This window comes from Schistocerca americana, chromosome 4 (genome assembly GCF_021461395.2).
Source record: "Schistocerca americana isolate TAMUIC-IGC-003095 chromosome 4, iqSchAmer2.1, whole genome shotgun sequence".
Taxonomy (NCBI): Eukaryota; Metazoa; Arthropoda; class Insecta; order Orthoptera; family Acrididae; genus Schistocerca; species Schistocerca americana.
In genome coordinates, this window is record NC_060122.1 from 257,989,752 (window position 1) to 258,015,720 (window position 25,969).

Genomic DNA, 25,969 nt, shown 5'->3' on the forward strand with positions numbered 1-25,969 from the left:
ACGGAAAGAATAGGGAGGATCTTGACGAAGTGGAATATTACCGTAATTTACAAGCCCACCACGAAGATACAGGAATACCTTAGGCCTGCCAAGGGCGATCGCAAACCATTGGAAAAATCTGGAGTGTATAGGATCCCATGCAGCTGTGGTGATGTTTATGTGGGTACCACCAAAAGAACTGTTTCTAAACGTTTGGAAGAGCACCAGGGAAATTGTAGAAGAGGAGAAACGGAACGATCAGCTGTTGCGGAGCATGCTTTCCAGCCAGGGAACCACAATATTCGTTTCGAGGAGACGCAAGTACTAGCGGCCACAAGCGGATACTACGAAAGGCTCTACAGGGAGGCAATCGAAATCGCTAAACACCCAAATAATTTCAACCGAAAGGAGGAGGGCGTCAAATTAAACGGTGTATGGATGCCGGTGTTAAAGAAGATGTGTACCACCCATCCGCTACTGGGTGATGGCAACGGCGATCGACGGCGATGGACAGCGGCCAATTGCACTGACGTTTTCAAAACACGTGACGTCACGCCGCGGCGCTGGGGCGCGCGGACACGGAATTTAGCGGCAGTCAGTAGCGAGCCAGTGTGTGTGTTGGACCTTCCATCAAGCTACGGACCCCCTTGAAGATGTCTCCCGCAGTCGGAGACAAAACGTTGGGAATCACCACAGAATTCATCAACCGACCACGGCATAACAGGCCGGATAATTATAATGGTGGTGGTGGTTAGTGTTTAACGTCCCGCCCACAACGAGGTCGTTAGAGACGGAGCGTAAGCTCGGGTTAGGGAAGGACTGGGAAGGAAATCGGCCGTGCCCTTTCAAAGGAACCATCCCGGCATTTGCCTGAAACGATTTAGGAAAATCACGGAAAACCTAAATCAGGATGGCCGGAGACGGGATTGAACCGTCGTCCTCCCGAATGCGAGTCCAGTGTGCTAACCACTGCGCCACCTCGCTCGGTAATTATAATGGACATGATATTTCCGGCCGTGAAAGTTTACATTTTAGTATCAGACTTAAGGTACAACAGTCACCCTCATCATGCAGGACAGTGACAGTTAAAGTTTCTAATGTAATGTACTTTTGTAAAGGTTGTATTTTGTTCTGCAAGAGAACAGCTTGTTATTGAGAGCATCAAGTGATGTTTTCGTAGTCAATGACAGCTGTAAGTTATGAATTATTCCTGTAGCAAAGAGACACGTCAAAGTAAAGTAAATCCTGCATTCATAGAGGGAACTAATATTTCATGTGTTTGAGATTGATGAGTCTTCTCCCAGAGCAATCAAATAACCCATAGTTATGGCCAGACGAAAGTAGTTACGTCTGATCACAACCATGTTCTTGCTCCCACTTGACTGTCTCTCTTGCTTGAGGCCATTCTTCCACGAGAGGTATTCTCTAGTATAGGGGCAGGACGTGTTCTGTACCAAAATGTCGACTCTGCATCTGTCAGCACATTTTTCTGGTTTCATATTACAGCTGATGCAGTTGCGCACGATATATTCAAGTCAACCTGGGGGAGGGGAGGGGTATGGGAGAGGGAAGGGGAGACGAAAGTGAGGTCGCAAATTGTGTTATGATGCATTCGGCCAGTCGCTGGGGGTTCTACTCTTTACTCGCCTACAGAGATCGTTGCTCTGTAGTGAAAGAACCAGCAGGTCTGTTGTGTTAGGATATGCCTTTTTTGGAATTAACTTATAATTAACCTGAAAGTCAGTATGAAATGAAATTTAATGTAAACAGGTGTGAGATCCTGATTACAACTAGTGAGAAAGATAGACCATCTGGTGGAATAAGGATTGGTGATGAACAATTGAAGAAGGTGGAAAGTGTAAATACTTGGGTAGTGTGATAGAGGCAAATGGAAGAAACGATAGATATATCATTGAACGTCATAGAAACGTAGGAGCATTACTGTGAAGTGTTAGGGGCCTAGTTTGGAATAAAGAAATCCTACTAAAAAGCAAAGAAGTAATGCGCATATAGAGGTTACTACATCCCAATACGGAGATATGAATTTGAATCACGAGTAATGAAGAAAAGAGATGCAAGCAAGTTACAGGCATGTGAAATGAAGTTCCTCAGAAACACTGTAGGCGTAACAAGGAAAGACAGAATGAGGAATGAAAGGGTAAGGGAAGTGGTGGAAGAGGATCCTCTGCAGAGCAAGACAGAAATATCAAGGATAAGATGGTGTGGTCACTTAAAGAGAATGAAAAAAGAGGTTTTCTAACAAGAAACATGAAGCTGAGATGCGAAGGGAATGACCAAGAGCAGGACTGAGGGATAGATGGCTGAAAGATGGAGGAGTGCGTTGAAAAAAGGGGTGATGACTGGACACAGAAAGACGATGGGAGAAAAGATGGCGGAAAAACAGGACTAGAGGCTTATGTTCCAAACAATCCCATCCAGAGCTCGAAACTGATCAATAAGATGATGACGATTACAACTAATAAATAATAATATATATTGTTTATGAACAATATTGTCTCAATCTCTATTACTTTAGATCAGATGCGTGAGTCTGGTCACCATAGTGAGAGCATTAGGACGACCAGTAAGGATTATTAAAGGTTTGTGCTCTGTAGTGAGAGGATCGCAATGAAGTGCCATCAGCAGAGACCAACCACTACCTCCAAAACGCAGAATAAGTCAGTCGGTAAATATTTGTTCGCCAATTATTAGTAACGTTATTACTAATATATTCAGTTATACTTATCTTTTGTTATTTATTGCAGGGAAAAATGTTCCTCAAGCGGGAACCTCCACAGCATCAGTCCAGATTTCTGTATCACCGCCGGCCGGGGTGGCCGAGCGGTTCTAGGCGCTACAGTCTGGAACGGCGCGACCGCTACGGTCGCAGGTTCGAATCCTGCCTCGGGCATGGGTGTGTGTATGATGTCCTTAGGTTAGTTAGACTTAAGTAGTTCTAAGTTCTAGGGGACTGATGACCTCAGACCTCCCATAGTGCTCAGAGCCATTTGAACCACTTTTCTGTATCACTGTCACAGCAGCAACAGATGCCTCAGAAAAATGCAGCCGGCTTATGCAGCCCAGAAGCAGCTGCACAATGATGGCTTATCTGATACACAACAGCTGTTCTCAGACAGTGAGTCCTTGTTATCATCAGCATCAGCATCAAAAATGGCTCTGAGCACTATGATACTTAACATCTGAGGTCATCAGTCCCCTAGAACTTAGAACTACTTAAACATAACTAACCTAAGGACAGCACACACATCCATGCCCGAGGCAGGATTCGAACCTGCGACTGTAGCGGTCACGCGGTTCCAGACTGAAGCGCCTAGAACGCTCGGCCACACAGGCCGGTCATCAGTATCACTCGTCAGACCGCTACCATCGCATACCCCACCTATTTGGGTGATGTTATTCTGTATAATTATTCTGTATAACTCACAATCTAAATGCACATGGTAATAGACTTCCGCTTGTGAGTTTATCCTCGGATCTTGTGTTCAGCACTGCAGTGAAGATTGAAAATCTGTAATATAGTGGTATGAATGTAACACCTCCACACAATCCTACACGCAAACGTCTACTACATGTGTGAAGGGGAGAGATCGCCGGGAAGATCACTCGACCACCTTCTACCACTAATATTCCCAAATCGAAATTAACATGCCGGGCCGGCCGCGGTGGTCTCGCGGTTAAGGCGCTCAGTCCGGAACCGCGCGACTGCTACGGTCGCAGGTTCGAATCCTGCCTCGGGCATGGATGTGTGTGATGTCCTTAGGTTAGTTAGGTTTAAGTAGTTCTAAGTTCTAGGGGACTGATGACCACAGAAGTTTAGTCCCATAGTGCTCATAGTCATAGCCATAACATGCCGACCCGCGATAAGATTATATAAAAGAGGAAATTAATATACACATATTCCTTCATAAATCTGTGAAGTGAATTAATGGGAGTGGTTAGATTTTTAAAGTTGTGGCAACAAGACTATAGATGCAGCAACAGAAAAATAAATGTGTTACCGTAGTCGCCTCGCTCGTCCTCTTTCATGAGCAAAGCCACACTCGCGTAATTTACACCGTGCTTGTTCCTTACAGCAACATTATCCATCTTCTCAATCAAATTAAGATTTCTATTGCGCTATAGTACGTCTTTTCATTTTCAAAGATGGATGAGGGCTGTACTTTGCACTGGTTCGTGAACTTTTCACCTTGACAACACGAAACAACGGTGTGCTTTCCCAATTTCAATACTTACTCCACAAGTCCATTTAAACCAGCGCGTTGACAAAGTTTTTACATGTAAATATATTCTACACATTCGTCTCGTGAGAATCAGCAACTGTATTGACATGCGACATAATTCTCATCTATTGTTCAGTGTTAGTTGCACATTTATAATTAGATCGTATGTTTCGATTACACAGGATCATCTTAAGATCTGAATAGTTGCGTACTCTGATACGTGGTTCTGAACGGACAAGATCGGTTGCCTTCGATACTACTTAGATCTGAAGATGATCCTGAGTGAAGGTAACATACAGTCTAATTAATAATGTTCGTCTGAGACTCAACAATAAATGAGAGTTATTTTAAAAGTTTTTACACATGTCGCACACATTTTATTGCCTTTCTTAATACTAATCAATCTGAATGACTGGAACATACACTAGATTTACACTTCTCACCGTATTTTAAAGTTACATATTGCTTGCAGAAAGATCTCGAAAAAAAAATTGTCGAAGCTGGATGTTGTCGTGTTTCGTCTTCATATTTCGCATTCATTTCGGGAAAGCTGGGAAAGAAGCGTGGTGACAGGCCTCCGAGAGCTTGCCACAAAAAGGAAAGCCGCACTTAATACTTAAGCTGCCTGAGGCGTAAGTATCTGAAACGTCCACCGGCGGCCTTTCCGTGCCGGGAATCGGCCAGCTTTTCCCCGATACCCGGCGACCAGTCGTGGAGGGGGGCGCGCACTAAAACATTAAAAATCGCATCGCCGTCGTGCAGACGGCAGCGACATGAATAAGTGAGCGCTATGTTAAAGCGAAGTGGTATTTAATATTACATCTGTATCAGCGTTTGTCTTTTCCTTTCCTTGGGCTGCATGAGCGGGCCCCTACCCATTCTCCCCCCCCCCTCCCCCGTCCCTCTGCCATCCCCCCCTCCACTCCACCCCTCATCCGCTATTCACCCCGGCTGTTGTATCAAGCGTGGGAGAGGGGAAGGGGAAGCGGCAGGTGGCGTCTTCGCCGGCACCTGTCTGTGTGATCCTCGGTTCACAGCGCAAACTGCTTATTTCTGGAAACACTCATAGTCTTCTTTATTTCCCGTTGGAGGTCAGCGACCGCCGAAGCGGCGCAAGCACCGATGGGAAATAAAATCTCTCCCAATGCCTGGGCATGGCGACAAATCTCGGACTGGCGCTGGGATGGCATCAATGAATCGGAATTATTTTCTTCTTATGTATCTACGTGTTGCACAATAAGCCGTATGTGATCTTGGTCCGCGAAAGGTTCTTGCTATCCTTTATTTTCAACAAACTGACAAACCCAGCATTGTCCCGTTATTCACGCTGTCAATTTTCTTTTAGAAACGAAAACAGGCAAAGAATTGGTCTGTAGCGCAATGCAGAGCTTGAGAAGATGTATAGAGCGTTTCATACTTATCCTACTGCTCCTTCCCTTTTTTTCTGTTTAAGGAAAATTGATAAGGGATTATAGAACGGTGAATTTTACATTTCTTTAGCACTGCTAAAAATGGAGATGCAAGTAAGCTGATTATATCTACGTCGAGGGATCCTGCAGTCCTCTAGTTTTGCTATATAGGATCAATAGTTCACTGATGTACCAACTCAGTTCTTCGTGTGATGCAACCTTGTTCTTGTTATCATGACAACAAAGTAGTATTTCAAATGGTTCAAATGGCTCTGAGCACTATGGGACTTAACATCTGAGGTCATCAGTCCTCTAGAACTTAGAACTACTTAAACCTAACTAACCTAAGGCATCACACACATCCATGCCCGAGGCAGGATTCGAACCTGCGACCGTAGCGGTCAGGCGGTTCCAGACTGAAGCGCTTAGAACCGCTCGGCCACACCGGCCGGCGACTGATGCTCAACAAGAAAACCCTAAGATTGAATATTTCTGAGCGGAGAAAGATATTTTTGAAGCTCACCCTACACCCTTTCACGCAGAACAGGTGACTGCACACATTCCATATGAACACCACAAAGTGCCTTCGCCCTGCTGTCTCTCAGGGGCATAACTACGGGTTCAGAAACTAAAGCAAGACATGTTTTCCTGAAAGGAAGTTGGTTTCATTAAGGATTAGTATACAACGTATTATTCACTGCTCTTTTGGCTATTAAATCCCGTTTTTCAACATAATCTCCATTCAAAGCTAAGGCTTTACGCTACCTTACTGCCAGGTATAACGCCACAGTCTGGGTAGAGCTGTATATATTTCAGTTTAATTTTTTTCTATAACTGCATGTGCAAAATCAGCTATTTTGTTTAGAAGAGTTTTGCATAGTGCCTATAGCTGACACTGCTAACGTATATATAAAACACCACTGGTCAGACTGGCGTCAAATTGCAACGATATACTATCGGAGAAAGGAGAAAACTTACGGCAGAAGAAAAAAAATAGAGTGAAAATTGACCAATAGATGGCTCTCTATGTGTCACAATATGTACGAGGTGTGGCTAGAAAAAGACCGGACTAATGCTGGAAAAAACATTTATTTACAATTATTTACAATTTCATGTTATCTCCTTCAATGTACTCTCCTCCTCGGTCTCTACATCGCTCCATACGAATTTTCCACTGTTCATAGCAATGCTGCAGATCATTTTCGGTAAGTCCATACATTACTTCCGTCGCTTTTTCTTTTACTGCTTCAACAGTCTCAAATCTAGTTCCTTTCAAAGCTGACTTGAATTTGGGGAAAAGAAAAAAGTCACAGGGGGCCAAATCAGGTGAGTAGGGTGGATGATCTAAGATGGGAATGTTGTGTTTTGCCAAAAACGTCTTCACTGACAACGCACTGTGAGCTGGGGCATTGTCTTGGTGAAGGATCCATGACTTTTTTCTCCACAAATCGTTCCGTTTTCTCCGTACTCGCTCACGTAGGGTAGCCAGGACGCTAATGTAGTAATGCTGATTCACTGTTTGTCCCTCTGGTACCCAATCAATGTGCACAATCCCTTTGATGTCAAAAAAAAAAAAAACAATCATCATTGCCTTGAATTTCGATTTTGACATTCGTGCTTTTTTTTGTCGTGGAGTACCAGGAGTTTTCCAATGCATCGATTGGCGTTTAGTTTCGGGATCGTAAGTAAAAAACCACGATTCATCGCAAGTAATAACATTTTGTAAGAAGGTGGGATCACTTTCAATGTTTTTGATGTTAACACGCTGTTCTTTCTGTACACTCAACATTTTCCGATGCACAGACAAAACGTCAACTACTTAAAACAGACGCCACGGGCAGACTGAGTGCAGGAGGCAGATGAAACTCGAGCGGTAGGCGGAGCGAGAGTGACGTGACAGGCCACGCGACTTTCAGCCTTATTGCATTCGTTTTATTGTTTCACCAGTACTAGTCCGGTTTTTTTCTAGCCACACCTCGTAAATGAAAACACCTGTCACGCGCCCGACCCGCTGACGTTGGTATAGACATGCCGGGTACACGGCTTTTCCTACTTTCGTATTTGCGACGTTCGCCGTGACTCTCTCAATGCTGGATAGCGCTCTGCTTGTTAAGCTATATTACAAGAACGATGACTGCGCGCACGTGGCTCTGCAGAAGTTCCGGACACTGAAGGGTTTGAAAATAGGCGTTGGTCCGATGACTGCCGTGGGTCTGGAGAAAATTATTCGGAAATTCGAAAAGACGGGTTCTGCATCTACATCTACATCTACATTTACACTCCGCAAGCCACCCAAAGGTGTGTGGCAGAGGGCACTGTCATTACCTCGCCGGCCTTAGTAACCGTGCGGTTCTAGGCGCTACAGTCTGGAGCCGGGCGATCGCTACGGTCGCAGGTTCGACTCCTGCCTCGGGCATGGATGTGTGTGATGTCCTTAGGTTAGTTGGGTTTAATTAGTTCTAAGTTCTAGGCGACTGATGACCTCAGATATTAAGTCGCAAGTGCTTAAACCCATTTGAACCATTTAATGCGTGCGGTTAACGTTTCGGCCATGATCATGTTTCCCGCAGGCGGCCCTGCTCGTACGTTATTTTACGAGTGAGTGCTGAAAAGTAATGCATCTGAATGTTTTATGTGAACAATCTTAAAGTTTTTAAATGAAACAGACGTTACTAACATTCTACATGTTTATTCTTCATGACTACCTACTTACAGCCATCTGCCGATAGACGGCTCCGAATTGTAGCATGTAACTTGGCGGAGCGTAACGTAGCTTTGTCGATGCCTGCTGTAATCTAGTTTAGATTTCGAAGAGTTCGTCCACGCATCGGGCACCCTCCCCTTCTGCGCGACAATACCAGACCGCACACGAGCGTTGTAATGTCTGCAAAATCCGTAGCCTTGGGTTCAATGTCATCTATCATCCTTCAAGCAGTCCCCACGTGGGTTCATCCAATTTTCATCTGTTTCCAGTACTTAAAGTACGCCTTCGAGGGCCTCACTTTGAGAGTGATGAAGCAGTACAGGAAGTGGTGTTGTGGCGTCGTCGACAAAGTCAAACACTATATTGCACTGCTTGTATTGTTAAGAAGAACGACCATTTGTTCTACAGGAACATTGCGTCGTTATTTTTAACAACACAGCCACTGAAATATTTATCCGGCGATACTGGACATCTACACTACTGGCCATTAAAATTGCTACACCACGAAGATGACGTGCTACACACGCGAAATTTACCGACAAGAAGAAGATGATGTGATATGCAAATGATCAGCTTTTCAGAGCAGTCACACAACGTTGGCGCCGGTGGCGACACCTACAACGTGCTGACATGAGAAAAGTTTCCAACCGATTTCTCATACACAAACAGCAGTTGACCGGCGTTGCCTGGTGAAACTTTGTTGTGATGCCTCGTGTAAGGAGGAGGAATGTGTACCATCACGTTTCCGATTTTGATAAAGCCCATTGCGATACCGGTTTATCGTATCACGACATTGCTGCTCGCGTTGGTCGAAATCCAGTGACTGTTTGCAGAATATGGAATCAGTGGGTTCAGGAGGGTAATAAGGAAGGCCGTGCTGGGTCCCAACGGCCTCGGATCACTAGCAGTCGAGACGACAGGCATCTTATCCGCATGGCTGTAACGAATAGTGAAGCCACGTCTCGGTCCCTGAGTCAACTGATGGGGACGTTTGCAAGACAACAACCATCTGCACGAACAGTTAGAGGACGTTTGCAGCAGAATGGACTATCAGCTCGGAGACCACGGCTGCGGTTACCCTTGACGCTGCATCACAGACAGGAGCGCTTGCGATGGTGTGCAAGAATGGCAAAACGTCATTTATTCGGATGAATCCAGGTTCTGTGTTCGCCATCATGATGGTCGCATCCGTGTTTGGCGACATCGCATTGAACGCATATTGGATGCGTGTAATCGTCATCGCCATACTGGCGTATCATCCGGCGTGATGGTATGGGGTGCCATTGGTTACACGTCTCGGTCACCTCTTGTTCGCATTGACGGCACTTTGAACAGTGGACGTTACATTTCAGATGCGTTACGACCCGTGGCTCTACCCTTCATTCCATCCCTGCGAACCCCTACATTTCAGCAGGATTATGCACGACCGCTTGTTGCAGGTCCTGTACGGGCCTAGCTACCTGTACACGCCAGCCAAGCTCTGTTTGACACAATGCCCGTTATTACGGCCAGAGGTGGTTGTTCTGGGTACTGATTTCTCAGGATCTATGCACCCAAACTGTGTGAAAATGTAATCACATGTCAGTTCTAGTATAATATATTTGTCCAATGAATACCCGTTTATCATCTGCATTTCTTCTTGGTGTCGCAATTTTAATGGCCAGTAGTGTACAAAATGTGTGTACGTCTACTGGTTACGACGAAGGAACGATACTTATGGAAGTTTGGGAATGGTCGAGAGTGGTGCAGGGATAACCAAAGCGCCCAAGGCGACCTCTCGCGTAAATCGGTAAATGCGGATTGGAGTCGCCGTCCAGCACAAATTTTCACTGACTTCATCATCTTACACAGCTGACGGTTGTTCGTATTTGCCACAGCGAATAAATTTCACTTGAAGTCAAACATTCTGCAATGACGGTATCAGCAAACTGGATTCTCGTTCGGAGAAATGTGTTCATCACCAGGGTGAATATGTAGAACAATAAATATGTCGACATGAAGAATAAGGATATGGAATGTTAATAGAGTTGGTTTTCTTTAAAAATTTAAGAGTTCCCACATGAAACATTTGGATGATTTACTTTTCGGCCCGCCCTTGTGGTTACAACATTTAATAAACGTTTATGATGATATTTACACTGTGGATGAGGTAATTTTCTAAGCATAATCACGTTCTGATTGACTTGCTGCTCGATATTTTTAAAATACGAGGGTCACTCGGAAAGAAATGCACACTATTTTTGTAAAAATACAGTTTTCATTCTGCATGTGTGAAAGTTACAGGGTGTGGTAGATAAGTAATGAGACTCAGTCTAGAAAAACAAATTTATTGATCCAATTTGTACAAAACGTTAATATTCTTCAAAGTACTCGCCTTGGGCGTCGACACAACGTTGCCAGCGCGTTTTCCAAGCTTCATAGGCCCCACTGTAGTCCGTTTGAGTTATCCCAGTTAGTGCCTTCGTGACAGCACGTTGGATGTTCGGAATATCGTCGAAACGATGACCCTTCAGGCATCTTTTGACCTTCGGAAATAGGAAGAAATCAGGAGGACTCAAGTCAGGGCTTTAAGGTGGCTGTGGCAAAACTTCAACTCCAATTCGGGTCAAGTAGGAGGTCACGAGGAACGGTGTGTGCGCCGGAGCGTTGTCGTGGTGGAGACGCCAGCGTTGAGCAAGGTCCTGTCGCTTCCGTTTGACGGCTCTGTGCAATCGCCGAAGGACTTCTTTGTAGAATTCGGCATTGACAGTCTTCCCCTGAGGGACAAACTCTTTATTAATTAACCCCCGCTTGCCGAAAAACACAATCAGCATTGTCTTGATGCGGGACTTTGACATTCCTGGTTTCTTCGGCCGCGGGGATGCCGGTGTGTGCCACTCCGAGCTCTGGGCTTTCGTCTCCGGGTCGTACTGGAATGCCGACGATTCGTCGCCTGTTACTACGTTGTCTAAAAAGTGTGGATTATTTTCCAAATCATTCAACATCTCACGGCAAACGTCCACTCGTTGTTGCTTTTGTTCGGCAGTGAGCACTCGGGGAACCAATTTTGCGCAAACTTTCCTCATCATCAAATCTTGCGTAACAATTTGGTGAACGGTAAATTTATTCACGGAGACCTCATCGGCGATCATTTTGAGACTTAAACGACGGTCGGAGTCCAGGATTTCTTTCACTTCTGCCACCGTTTCATCCACACGACTCGTTGAAGGGCGTCCAGATCGTTCCATGTCTTCAACGGATTCCCTCCCGTTTTTAAATTCATTAAACCACCGGACCACTTGAGCTCTTGATAGGGAGTCTTCTTTGTAGGCCTCCGTAATCATAGCAAAAGTTTCCGAAGCAGTTTTGCCCAAGCGAAAGCAAAATTTGATTGGATACCGCTGTTCTATCGAGCGATCCATCTTCAGCGTTTTCACAAGTGTCACGGGCACACAAACAACGTAATACGCGAAGCTCGACCCTCACTGCACCAGAGCTCCGACGCGACTGCGAACCGGTTCTATTGTTAGCTCAGATCCCCCACCACGTGACGTACAGGTGGAGACCGCCTTGCGAGCGACTGGGGCGCCGCGCAGCGGCCAGTCTCATTACTTATCTACCACACCCTGTATACAGTGTGTAGATACATCCTTCCCGCTTGTTTTCAAACTTAGTTCAACCTGTTCCCGTGAGTGGCGTCGTCATAGCATGTCTTCAAGATGGCTGCTACACTTGACGTTCGTCAGAAGCAAAGTGCTGTCATAGGACTCCTGTACTGTTAAAACGAGACAGTGGGAAACATCCACAAGAGATTGAAGAAGGTGTATGGAGATGCTGCTGTCGAGCGCAGTACAGTTAGGCGGTGGGCAAGCGGGTTACGTGATGAAAGCAGGCACGGCAATATTGAGGATTGTCCTCACAGCGGCAGGCCTCGTACTGCGCACACTCCAGACAATGTGCAGAGAGTTAACGAATTGGTGACTGGTGACAGACGCATCACAGTGAACGTCATGCTACGTTGGGATAGGGGAACGAAGTGTTTGCATAATACTGAAAGTGTTGGCGTTAAAGAAGGTTTGTGCCAGATGGGTTCCCAGGATGTTGACAGTGGCTCACAAAGAAACACCCGCCTGACAGTCCTGACCTGGCTCCATGTGACTACTATCTCTTTGGGAAACTGAAAGACTCTCTTCATGGAACAAGGTTTGAAGATGATGACTCCCTTGTGCACGCTGCCAAACAGTGGCTCCAACAGGTTGGTCCAGAATTTTACCGTGCGCGTATACAGGCGCTGGTTCCAAGATGGCGTAAGGCAGTTGAGAGGGATGGAAATTATGTGGAGAAATGAAAATATTGTTCCTAAAGGATTTATCTACGCACTGTAAAACTTCCGAACATGTAGACTAAAAGATAGATTAAAAAAATAGTGTGCACTTCTTTTGGAGTGACCCTCGTAATATCTTGTGCTCCCTTCAGCTTAGTCAAAAGAAAACATCACAACGTCACACCCGTATTGATCTTCTCGCGTAGGACCTGTCGAAATCCGCGTGGAAAAACTTAAAATTAATACATTCTTATCCGAAGAAAATATTAGTGAGTAAGCTTCTGAAGCAATTTCCGGGACCTCAAGCCATTAACCTTCCACCCAGGAGGATATCAGACTAATTGTTTCCAAGCCATTAGGTAAGAATATTGCGTGGCGGAGGCGGAAATAACGTCCCTTTCGTTCTTTCTTTCCTTCCCCACATCTTTCTTTTTCTATCTCTTTTTTTTTTGTGTGTCGGCTTTCTTTCCCGCAGCGCGACCTGCGGCTCATCCTCGGCCGCCCCGTATGCGAGGAGCCGGCGTGCGGCGGTGCCGGTGCGTGCGCCCGCTAACGACTCGGCCGGGCCCAGATTACGGCAAGTGGAGCCGCGCGGCCGGCGTGGAGACGTCGCGCCCTGGCGAAGCCGCCGAGGGTGGCCCGCTGCGGCACTGTGGCGGCGAGCCGCGGGTTGACATTTTTTTGTGGTATGTATTCGATTTTCCGCATCTCTTCCTTTAATAATGAGAAGGGTAAGCCACTCGGCGGACGCAGGGGTGGTGGCGGTGGTGGTGGTGGTAGTGGCGAAAGAGAGTGCCGAAGGAAAAGGGCGAGGACGAGGAGAAACCGAAAAAAAGAAAAAAATTGTCTAGGGTGGGTGGGGCGGCAGACAGGATAAGGGAGCTGGCTGGCTCGCGGGCGGGAAGTGAAAAGTGGTTGCCGCGGAGACTCGGGGATGAACGAAAATAAGGCTGGCTGCAGGGGTGGCCTGGCGGCTGCCAGTCTCGGAAATTTAGTTTAGATGATGCCGGGGCGAGGCCGCCGGGGGGACCGAGTGCGGCGCGCCTACGGAATACGGCTAAACCTGCACTCACTGGATTAATTTAGACTAATAACTGCAGGCTTACACGCGGAAACCAGAGCTGTCTCCACGCGACAAGTGTCTTCCCGCACTGCGGCGAGCCTCGCAGGAGTGTGGTTCGTGTTCCCATTGGGCTTCTCCCTGTTCAGTCAAAATGGAGGTCATTATAGCGTTTCAGTGTCTTTGCGTCAGGCATCTAGGGCTGACAGATCACGTCATGGGGAACAACTTTCGTTTGAGACGAAATGTTCGCTGACCATTCCTTTAGTATTTGCCGGCCCTGGAGCCACGAAATTCCACCTAATTAGCACGGTCTACTGACCAGACCTGCTGCATCTGCATACTGCCTACCCTAGTAAATTGACAGAGTGATGCTCAACAAGAAAACCTTAAGAAAGAATATTTCTAAGAAGAGAAAGATATTTTTAAAGCTCGGCCTACGCTCTTTCACGCAGAACAGGTGACTGAATTATACAGGGTGTTACAAAAAGGTACGGCCAAACTTTCAGGAAACATTCCTCACACACAAAGAAAGAAAATATGTTATGTGGACATGTGTCCGGAAACGCTTACTTTCCATGTTAGAGCTCATTTTATTACTTCTCTTCAAATCACATTAATCATGGAATGGAAACACACAGCAACGTACCAGCGTGACTTCAAACACTTTGTTACAGGAAATGTTCAAAATGTCCCCCGTTAGCGAGAATGCATGCATCCACCCTCCGTCGCATGTAATCCCTGATGCGCTGATGCAGCCCTGGAGAATGGCGTATCGTATCACAGGCGTCCACAATACGAGCACGAAGAGTCTCTACATTTGGTACCGGAGTTGCTTAGACAAGAGCTTTCAAATGCCCCCATAAATGAAAGTCAAGAGGGTTGAGGTCAGGAGAGCGTGGAGGCCATGGAACTGGTCCGCATCTACCAATCCATCGGTCACCGAATCTGTTGTTGAGAAGCGTACGAACACTTCGACTGAAATGTGCAGGAGCTCCATCGTGCATGAACCACATGTCGTGTCGTACTTGTAAAGGCACATGTTCTAGCAGCACAGGTAGAGTATCCCGTATGAAGTCATGATAACGTGCTCCATTGAGCGTAGGTGGATGAAACTAAAATGAGCTCTAACATGGAAATTAAGCGTTTCCGGACACATGTCCACATAACATCTTTTCTTTATTTGTGTGTGAGGAATGTTTCCTGAAAGTTTGGCCCTACCTTTTTGTAACACCCTGTAGACTGCACACATTGCATATGAACACCACAAGGTGCCTTCGCCATGCTGTCTCTCAGGAGTTCAGAAAGTAAAGCAAGACATATTTTTCTGAAAGAAAATTGATTGAATTAAGGATTCCTATACAACTAATTATTCCCTACTATTTTGGTTATTAAATCCTGTTTAACATAATCTCCGTTCAAAGCGACGGCTTTACGCCACCTTACTGAGAGGTATAACGTCGCAGTCTGGGTAACTTGCGGAAGAGGTGTATATTGGATGGAATTGGATTGTTTGGGGGAAGAGACCAAACAGCGAGGTCATCGGTCTCAGAGGTGTATATATTGACGTTATATAATCCCACCGAGTGAGTATTATTTGTCTCGATCCGGTCAAACAAGTACGTGGTCCCCGGCGTATTTAAACACAGCTACACATAGGGATATATCAGTTCCTATTCCGGTATTAATCATAGTTTCAGTACATGCACAACACCAATATCTCCACTAAACTTTTTAGTTTACTAGAGTCTAATAGTTCGTAACACAGCGATAATTTGTTAATGCGACAAAGAGTACTTATGCAGCCGCGTTCCTAGGACAATCAATGTCGTCGCAGAGATAATTATTTACTGAGTATACAATACTGAATGGATTGAAAGAAGTTATTAACGCAGTAATAACACTGAATGCTGATTTATTGCACTATTTTCACATCCTAACATTGCCATAAGGTTCAAATGGGTTCAAATGACTCTGAGCACTATGGGACCTAACATCTGAGGTCATTAGTCCCTTAGAACTTAGAACTACTTAAACCTAACTAACCTAAGGAAATCACACAAGTCCATTCCCGAGGCAGAATTCGAACCTGCGTCCGTAGCAGTCGCGCGGTTCCGGACTGAAGCGCCTAGAACCGCTCGGCCACCACGGCCGGCATTGCCATAAGGAAGTAGCTTTTCCTATCTGAGTGGAACTAGTGACGTATACTTTAGTCCAAGATATTATGTAAGTTCCAGAGTCCATTAACTGATTTTAGGAAAGTTAATTCTTTTCTCATAATTCGGTTTCAAAGTTTAGTCTCTATATCGGTCCATCATTAATAGTTTCTAACTTGGGGGAAGTGTCAACAAAACGACTATTCACGTTGGTGTGTAGAATATATGAGTCTGGCGATATACGATCTGACTTTCGGAAAAGCATCATCCACACAATTCCGAAGACGGCAAGAGCTGACAAGTGCGAGAATTATCGCACAATCAGCTTAACAGCTCATGCATCGAAGCTGATTACAAGAATAATATACAGAAGAATGGAAAAGAAAATTGAGAATGCGCTAGGTGACGATCAGTTTGGCTTTAGGAAAAGTAAAGGGACGAGAGAGGCAATTCTGACGTTACGGCTAATAATGGAAGCAAGGCTAAAGAAGAATCAAGACACTTTCATAGGATTTGTCGACCTGGAAAAAGCGTTCGACAATATAAAATGGTGCAAGCTGTTCGAGATTCTGAAAAAAGTAGGGGTAAGCTATAGGGAGAGACGGGTCATATACAATATGTAGAACAACAAAGAGGGAATAATAAGAGTGGACGATCAAGAACGAAGTGCTCGTATTAAGAAGGGTGTAAGACAAGGCTGTAGCCTTTCGCCCCTACTCTTCAATCTGTACATCGAGGAAGCAATGATGGAAATAAAAGAAAGGTTCAGGAGTGGAATTAAAATACAGGGTGAAAGGATATCAATGGTACGATTCGCTGATGACATTGCTATCCTGAGTGAAAGTGAAGACGAATTAAATGATCTGCTGAACGGAATGAACAGTCTAATGAGTACACAGTATGGTTTGAGAGTAAATCGGAGAAAGACGAAGGTAATGACAAGTAGTAGAAATGAGAACAGCGAGAAACTTAACATCAGGATTGATGGTCACGAAGTCAATGAAGTTAAGGAATTCTGCTACCTAGGCAGTAAAATAACCAATGACGGACGGAGCAAGGAGGACATCAAAAGCAGACTCACTATGGCAAAAAAGGCATATCAAATACCGGCCTTAATTTGAGGAAGAAATTTCTGAGGATGTCCGTCTGGAGTTCAGCATTGTATGTTAGTGAAACATGGACTGTGGGAAAACCGGAACAGAAGAGAATCGAAGCATTTGAGATGTGGTGCTATAGACGAATGTTGAAAATTTAGGTGGACTGATAAGGTATCCTATCTGAAGTTACTGATTTACTTCTTACAAGTTCAGTGCGTCGTAGTAGATCGCAAATCTTTAGCGTTCCAAAAAACAATCTCGTCGCGCCCACGTATACGAGCACACGCTGAGGTACGACTTGCTCCGGTAAACTCTCGTAACACACTAAGAATGCATGGCTCTTTCTTAGGTATTACACAAGATTCTCAAGAGTACTTATAAGGAGTATTCTTTGAGATCGTTCGTCCTACTCCGTGATTTCTAATTACGGTACTTTGCGACCTACTATGATTTTGTGACAGTTGTCGGACAGTTGCTCCGAGGAAATATTGTGGAATTTGCACAACGCGATCCGACGGCAAACCAGTGAAGACTATTTATTACGACTTTATTTTGAAACTCATGGGATTCTATCTTTTTTATTTCTTTCTTTTTCAAAACACTAAACAACTTGGTACTGAATTTCTTTTCTATCTACGTGCAACTATTCAAGCAACATTATTCAAAAAGGGACTTTGTTTTTTTTCTATTTTTTTCATTTATGAAATTTGGAACTTGATTTTTGGGGGCTTTTGGACTTTGGGGTACTATTTTCACATTCTTCATTTTTCGTCGAAAGGAAGCGGCGTTACAGAGGTTCGATATGCCCTCATGGTACCACTCTATTGATCGACGTCGGAGCCAATCTCCCCATCATCCGCGTACTGCTTCCCGCAGAGTGCATCCTTCATTGGGCCAAACAGATGGAAGTCCGAGCGTGCGAAATCCAGGCTTTAGCTTGAATGAGGGAGAACGGCCCAGTTGATCTTCGTGAGCTCCTCTCGGGTACGCAGAATTGTGTGATGTTTCGCATAGTCATGGAGAAGAAGTAGTTCGTTTGCATTTTTGTGGCGACGAACACGCTGATGTCGTTTGTCCAGTTTGCTGCGGACAGCACAATACACTTCAGATTTGATGGTTGCACCGTGAGGGATGACATCAAACAGAATAACGCTTTCATAGCCGCAGAAAACTGTCGCCATGACTTTGCCAGCTGAAGCTGCGGCTTTGAACTTTTTCTTCGGAGGAGAGACGGTGTGTTGCTACTCCATGGATTGCCATTTTGTTTTGGTTAGAAGTGATGAACGCCTGTGACTTAGCGTGCAAGTAATTCCACACAGATGGTACGCCGTTGCTCTTTATCGTCTTCTGTTAGGCGGCGAGGAACCCAGGTGCCGCACATCTTTGAGTACCCCCAACTGCTGGACGAGTGTGTCAGCACTACCAACAGTGACGTCCAGTTTTGCAGCGAGGTGTTCCATTGTGCAAAGTCGATCACCTCCAATGAGAGTCTCCACTCGTTTCAACACTGCAGGAGTCACAGCTGTGTGTAACAGGCTGGCACATGGGAGACCGGACAGCTTTGCGTGACTTTGTTGCGATGATGACAGACGCCCCGCCCAACGACTCACCGTGCTTTTGTTCAATGCTAGGTCTCCGCAGGCATCCTGCAGGCGCTATGCTCTGATTTTCAGCCAAAAGAAACTCAATGACAGCTCTTTGTTGGAGTGTTTATCCGTTATAGACACCATTTTGGAGGCTACGTGTAGCGCCGCCACTCATTGGAGCTTCATGAAACTATATGGACTAAAGCGGTAATATTCCGAAATGTCTCACGAAAAATTCCGCGTTTCTACAACCGAATTTTACCTAGAAAAAAAATTTGTTACATTACTTATTGAACGCCCCTCGCAGCTCACATCGTGGGGAACAACTTTTGTTACTTACAAATGGTTCGTTGACGCTTCCTGCCGATGGTAGGCGTCATTTTATTGAATTCTTCGGCCTTGGGACGACGACATTTCAGCGAACTAGAGGGATCTGCTGACCAGGGATGCTGCATCTGCACCGTGCATACCCCAGTAAATTGATAGTGGTGTTAATCAAGAAAACCGTAAGATAAAGTTTGTCTAAGTATTTTAGACTTTCACGCATAGCAGACGACTGGACGATAGACAACACTCACTGCACACGAGCACCACATAGTGCCTTCGCCCTGCTCTCTCTCAGTGGCATAACTAATTATAAACGGCACCTAGTGCCACTGGGAAGCGTCAGCCAACATTTTGTCTCTAACAGACGTTGTTACCCATAACACGATCTATCACCCCTAAAGATTTGATGCTAAGCCTTTGAAACACTTCGTACACAGTCGGAAACTATTTAGGCTGATGAAAATGGAAAACATTACATGAACAACACCTTCAATAAACTGATACTCCAGTGTTTTACTGTTTGTGCAATACGTTGATTAAAATTTCATCCTTATCGGAAATCATTTTCACTACAGACAAAAGCCACTCTTACAGATGAAGAAAGGTATGAATACAGGGTGGACTAAATAAAACTAGCACAGAAAATACACTCCTGGAAATTGAAATAAGAACACCGTGAATTCATTGTCCCAGGAAGGGGAAACTTTATTGACACATTCCTGGGGTCAGATACATCACATGATCACACTGACAGAACCACAGGCACATAGACACAGGCAACAGAGCATGCACAATGTCGGCACTAGTACAGTGTATATCCACCTTTTGCAGCAATGCAGGCTGCTATTCTCCCATGGAGACGATCGTAGAGATGCTGGATGTAGTCCTGTGGAACGGCTTGCCATGCCATTTCCACCTGGCGCCTCAGTTGGACCAGCGTTCGTGCTGGACGTGCAGACCGCGTGAGACGACGCTTCATCCAGTCCCAAACATGCTCAATGGGGGACAGATCCGGAGATCTTGCTGGCCAGGGCAGTTGACTTACACCTTCTAGAGCACGTTGGGTGGCACGGGATACATGCGGACATGCATTGCCCTGTTGGAACAGCAAGTTCCCTTGCCGGTCTAGGAATGGTAGAACGATGGGTTCGATGACGGTTTGGATGTACCGTGCACTATTCAGTGTCCCCTCGATGGTCACCAGTGGTGTACGTCCAGTGTAGGAGATCGCTCCCCACACCATGATGCCGGGTGTTGGCCCTGTGTGCGTCGGTCGTATGCAGTCCTGATTGTGGCGCTCACCTGCACGGCGCCAAACACGCATACGACCATCATTGGCACCAAGGCAGAAGCGACTCTCATCGCTGAAGACGACACGTCTCCATTCGTCCCTCCATTCACGCCTGTCGCGACACCACTGGAGGCGGGCTGCACGATGTTGGGGCGTGAGCGGAAGACGGCCTAACGGTGTGCGGGACCGTAGCCCAGCTTCATGGAGACGGTTGCGAATGGTCCTCGCCGATACCCCAAGAGCAACAGTGTCCCTAATTTGCTGGGAAGTGGCGGTGCGGTCCCCTACGGCACTGCGTAGGATCCTACGGTCTTGGCGTGCATCCGTGCGTCGCTGCGGTCCGGTCCCAGGTCGACGGGCACGTGCACCCTCCGCCGACCACTGGCGACAACATCGATGTACTGTGGAGACCTCACGCCCCACGTGTTGAGCAATTCGGCGGTACGTCCACCCGGCCTCCCGCATGCCCACTATATGCCCTCGCTCAAAGTCCGTCAACTGCACATACGGTTCACGTCCACGCTGTCGCGGCATGCTACCAGTGTTAAAGACTGCGATGGAGCTCCGTATGCCACGGCAAACTGGCTGACACTGACGGCGGCGGTGCACAAATGCTGCGCAGCTAGCGCCATTCGACGGCCAACACCGCGGTTCCTGGTGTGTCCGCTGTGCCGTGCGTGTGATCATTGCTTGTACAGCCCTCTCGCAGTGTCCGGAGCAAGTATGGTGGGTCTGACACACTGGTGTAAATGTGTTCTTTTTTCCATTTCCAGGAGTGTATTTCACGCACCTGAAGACAGGCAACCCGACTTACAACCTCCGTCTGGGATGCAGATGGTGTAAGTCGTGCTGTCTATCACAAGGAGTATCCAACAGTTGTGGATCGTTTGTAAGTAGGCATTTCAGAAAGTAAGCTACAGGTGTCGTCCCATACTGTGAGATGATAGTACACGTTCCAGGTTGCTCCTGCAGACAGAGTTCTGCTGCGGTACAGATGACAGGGACATAACAATGTGCGACTGAAATGCTGTGGCAATGGAAACTTAGAAGGGTGTTGAATTACGCGGGACAGTATGATTCTTGTGGGCGAAATACCTAAGTTGAATACAGATTCACCTTAAATTTGTGATAATACATGGACCAAATGTAATGTCTCGCCCAGTCATGGTGAAATGGTGCCAACAATTTGACCAAGGCCTCACAGGTGTGGGTGATACTGAGCAATAAGTGCAGATCTTGCATTGTGCGAATTGCATCTTTTGAAAGGACATCTGGGAAGAAAGAGATTTTCCAACGACGGGGATGTACACGCAGCTCTCGAACGGCTCCGTGATTAAGTATCAGATTTATATCATCGAGGAAGTGAACTATTGGTAGAACGTTCCGTCTGTTTTTTACACAGTCTTTGTGACTATGCTGAAAAACAGTGCATGTATCTGCGCCGCTTTCAGCTAAAGTGCTGCAGTCAATAACAGTTATTTGGTGTGCCATGATAAAGCGTAATTTACCTTTTGAAGTCCCCTCAGACTTCGCCAACCATCTATATGATGACTTTTCGGCGCGTCTAACATTAATGGTGGTTTTCAGGTTGAGATCGGCACACAACGTCCCCAGAGTAAGTGTACGTGCATTTAATCGATTCACTGTTTTTACAGTACACATTCATTCAACATATCCCTCCCCTGTTCCCGAAGTCTTTTTTTTAAGTTTGTGGTAAGTTCCTATGGGACCAAACTGCTGAGGTCATCGGTCCGTAGGCTTACACACACTACTTAATCTAACTTATTAAATTAACCTAACTTACGCTGAGGACAACACACATACCCATGCCCGAGGGAGGACTCGAATCTCCGACGGGGAGAGCCGCGTGAACCGTGGCAAGGCATCCTAGACCACGTGACTACCCATTCGCAACTACGTATTCCCGAAGTAATTACATCGTAGTTGTAGCTTATTTTAGTTCCGTCTAAAAGAAATCAGGTGATAGATGTTCACTGTTGTCTGACATCTTCAGTATTGTCAAAAATATCAGTTCCTGGTTTCTTCCTGAAGTATCCAGGTCGGTTTGGTAAGGGGGACCGGGTGAATGGCCAACGAGAAACGCAAGTCCTAGAATTTGGCAGCCACAACTTTAAACGCTTGTGAACGTACAAAAGCATTTCTTTGGTAAATTTTCCAGGGCGATTCATCGTTGTTGCTTCCTTTGGTTGAGGAGGCTCGCAAGATTCTCTTCGATTACACTATCACCTTAGCGTAATCGAAGGCGCCATAACACCTGAGGATTAAGCAACTATTATTGCGGAGAACCTGCATCCCTATTGCTTGATGTCTTCCTCGACGACTACAGCACCTTCCAGGAGGATAACTGTCTTTGTCACTACACCAGAATCGTGCTACAGTGGTATGAGGTGATTAATATTGTTGTTTTGGTCACCAGATTCGTCTGGGATACATTGGACGCCAACCTCACGGTCACAACCACCCACCTCTAATATGTCGGAATTGTGTGATCGTGTATTGACATGTGGCACCTCATCTAAAATCCATGCCACCTAGAGTAGGTGCTTTGCGATGCAAAGGACGACCAACATGCGTTTAAGCAAGTGCTCATAATGTTTTAGCTCGTTAGTCTATGCATCAACCGAGTGGCTGGCAGCTATTATAAACTGCGCTTTGTCATACAATGATGGAATCCTGAAGAAGACATCTACCTACACAAACAGCTTTACAATCAGCTTGCTTCTGTAATTCATGCGGTATATTCTTTGCATTCGAAAAATATAAAGACAGAGTAGGCAAAATAAAACTGGCCAGGAAACTACACGGTCCAATCAAATAGGTCATTCGACGTCAATGATCAATAACCATTCACAGACGGCAGCACTAGCAGTGGAGGGCACATAAAGCGTGCCGGAGGACGGGACGACACGGAAAACAGTGCAGTTAATGTACTGCGGTAATGGAGCGATTTATCTTACGTCGAAGACGGCATTATCATTGGCTTTCGGGCCAATGGTCCGAAATGACTAAGTTAGTAAACTGTTCACGTAAGGCTCTGTTTAAAGCACACCGTGCATGGCAAACTGGTTGTATCCAAAACCGGGTCCGAAGCAACTCTGGTGCACCACTGGCCATAGATGACGACGGTGAACGTTGGCTGCAGAGATGTGTATGGGCGAACAACGTGCAACTGTTGCGCGACTGAGAGCCCAGATGAACCAAGGGGCTACCAACAGTGTCTCGTCAACGACCATTCAGCGAATGTTGCCGAGTAAGAACTTCCGTAACTGCAGGCTGATTCATACAGCCATGGTGACTGCCGTGTATGGGCGACGAAGGCTGGAATTTGCACGCCAGTATAGCAACTGGACGTTCACTGAGTGGTGACAGTCGGCCTTTTTAGAGGAATCACGTTTAATACTTTTATGGTCCACCGGAGAGATGGCTATTGCCGTGTACGGCGAGAAACTTCTGAAAGCAAACACCCTGCAACAATAGTTGCCAGGCCAGAGGAAATTCTCTGGGTGATCTAACCACTCTAGAAGGCACAACGGTTGGGCACAAGTACGCATCTATCCTTGGGGAACTTGTACATCTCTACATGCAGTTTGTTTATCCTCGCCGCCTGAGATTAGCCGAGCGGTCTCGGGCGCTGCAGTCATGGACTGTGCGGCTGGTCCCGGCGGATGTTCGAGTCCTCCCTCGGGCATTGGTGTGTGTGTGTGTTTGTCCTTAGGATAATTTAGGTTAAGCAGTGTGTATGCTTAGGGGCTGATGACCTTAGCAGTTAAATCCCATAATATTTCACACACATTATCCTCCCCACGTTGGCATTAACCAGCAAGACAATGCAACATGACACAAAGCTCGAAGATTACGAGCGTGATTTGAGGAGCACCAGGATGAACTCATCGTAATTTCCTGGCCACCAAGATCTCCAGATTTAAATCTGTGCGATCACCTCCATCGTCTTGTTCGCTGCATGGATCTACAACAGAGAAAACTGGAGTCGGCATCGCTACATATCCCTGTCGGTGTCTTCCAGAACCTCATTGACGCTCTTCCTGTGGTCTTGCAGCGTACCGTGTTGCTAAAGGTGGTAGTTCGGGCTTTTGAGGGGTACATTGATATGACTGGACAGTGTATTTCATGCACTTCAATATAGACAATCCAACTTACATCTTCCACCCCAGTTGCAGATGGAGTAAGTTTGGTTACCTAAGATGAGATGCGTGAAATATTTTCAAAAATGTTTCAAATGGCTCTGAGCACTATGGGACTTAACATCTAAGGTCATCAGTCCCCTAGAACTTAGAACCACTTAAACCTAACTAACCTAAGGACATCACGAACATCTATGCTCGAGGCAGGATTCGAACCTGCGACCATAGCGGTCGCGCGGTTCCAGACTGTAGCGCCTAGAACCGCTCGGCCACTCCGGCCGGCGAAATATTTTCCACGCCAGTTTTACTTTGGCCGCTCTGTTGCACTACGAGGCCTATTTTGTTTTCACGTTCCGATTGATTGTAAAAGTGAGATCACAGTGAAAATCAGAAATATTTTATTTCTCTAGATAGTAGCCTCTCCGGCATTTGTTGTAATGTGCTGGCAACTTCCTAATACCCACATCACAGATGGCAGCCGCCTGTTATTCTCACCTATTCCCTACGCTGATTTGCAGCTCTCTGTCTTTGACAAAATGTTGTCGTCATAGTCGGCAGATCAAGTGAGCAAAGAGATGAAAATCGAAGGAACCCAAGTACGTACTGTATGGCAGGTGATCAAACATTTTCCACCGAAAACGTCTTTGTTCCACCTGCAGTATGCGGCCGAGAATTGTCACGAAGAAGGAAACGCGTGATAGTTATGTCGCTGCGTGATATCAAGCGAAACCCTTCAGCGGTACTTAAGACTTGACCGGAGACACTGTTTTCCAGGCATCCTGTACACTCAAAACTGAAAAGTGAGAAGTGACACGATAGACAGGCATATTAGAGACACTGCGCGAAATATATGTACAAAGCTTCACTGGATTTTCATTGTCGTTTTAATTTCACGACCCATCAGAGGTTGAAGAAAATAGCTCTCGTACATCTACATACAGTGAGAGTGCGGTACCACTGGATGTGTCTGAAAATACCTGTTATACTTCCAATCCCAAAGAAAGCAGGTGTTGACAGATGTGAAAATTACCGAACCATCAGTGTAATAAGTCACAGCCTCTCCCCGATGTTGTTCAATCTGACAAGAGCAGTTGAATGGAATGGACAGTGTCTTGAAAGGAGGATATAAGATGAACATCAACAAAAGCAAAACAACGATAATGGAATGTAGTCTAATTAAGTCGGGTGATGCTGAGGGAATTAGATTAGGAAATGAGGCACTTAAAGTAGTAAAGGAAGTCATTTCTGAAAGTATTCGTATGGAGTGTATCCATGTATGGAAGTGAAACATGGACGATAAATAGTTTGGACAAGAAGAGAATAGAAGCTTTCGAAATGTGGTGCTACAGAAGAATGCTGAAGATTAGATGGGTAGATCACATAACTAATGAGGAAGTATTGAATAGGATTGGGGAGAAGAGAAGTTTGTGGCACAACTTGACCAGAAGAAGGGATCGGTTGGTAGGACATGTTCTGAGGCATCAAGGGATCACCAATTTAGTATTGGAGGGAGACCAAGAGATGAATACACTAAGCAGATTCAGAAGGTTGCAGTAGGTACTGGGAGATGAAAAAGCTTGCACAGGATAGAGTAGCATGGAGAGCTGCATCAAACCAGTCTCGGGACTGAAGACCACAACAACAACAACTTCC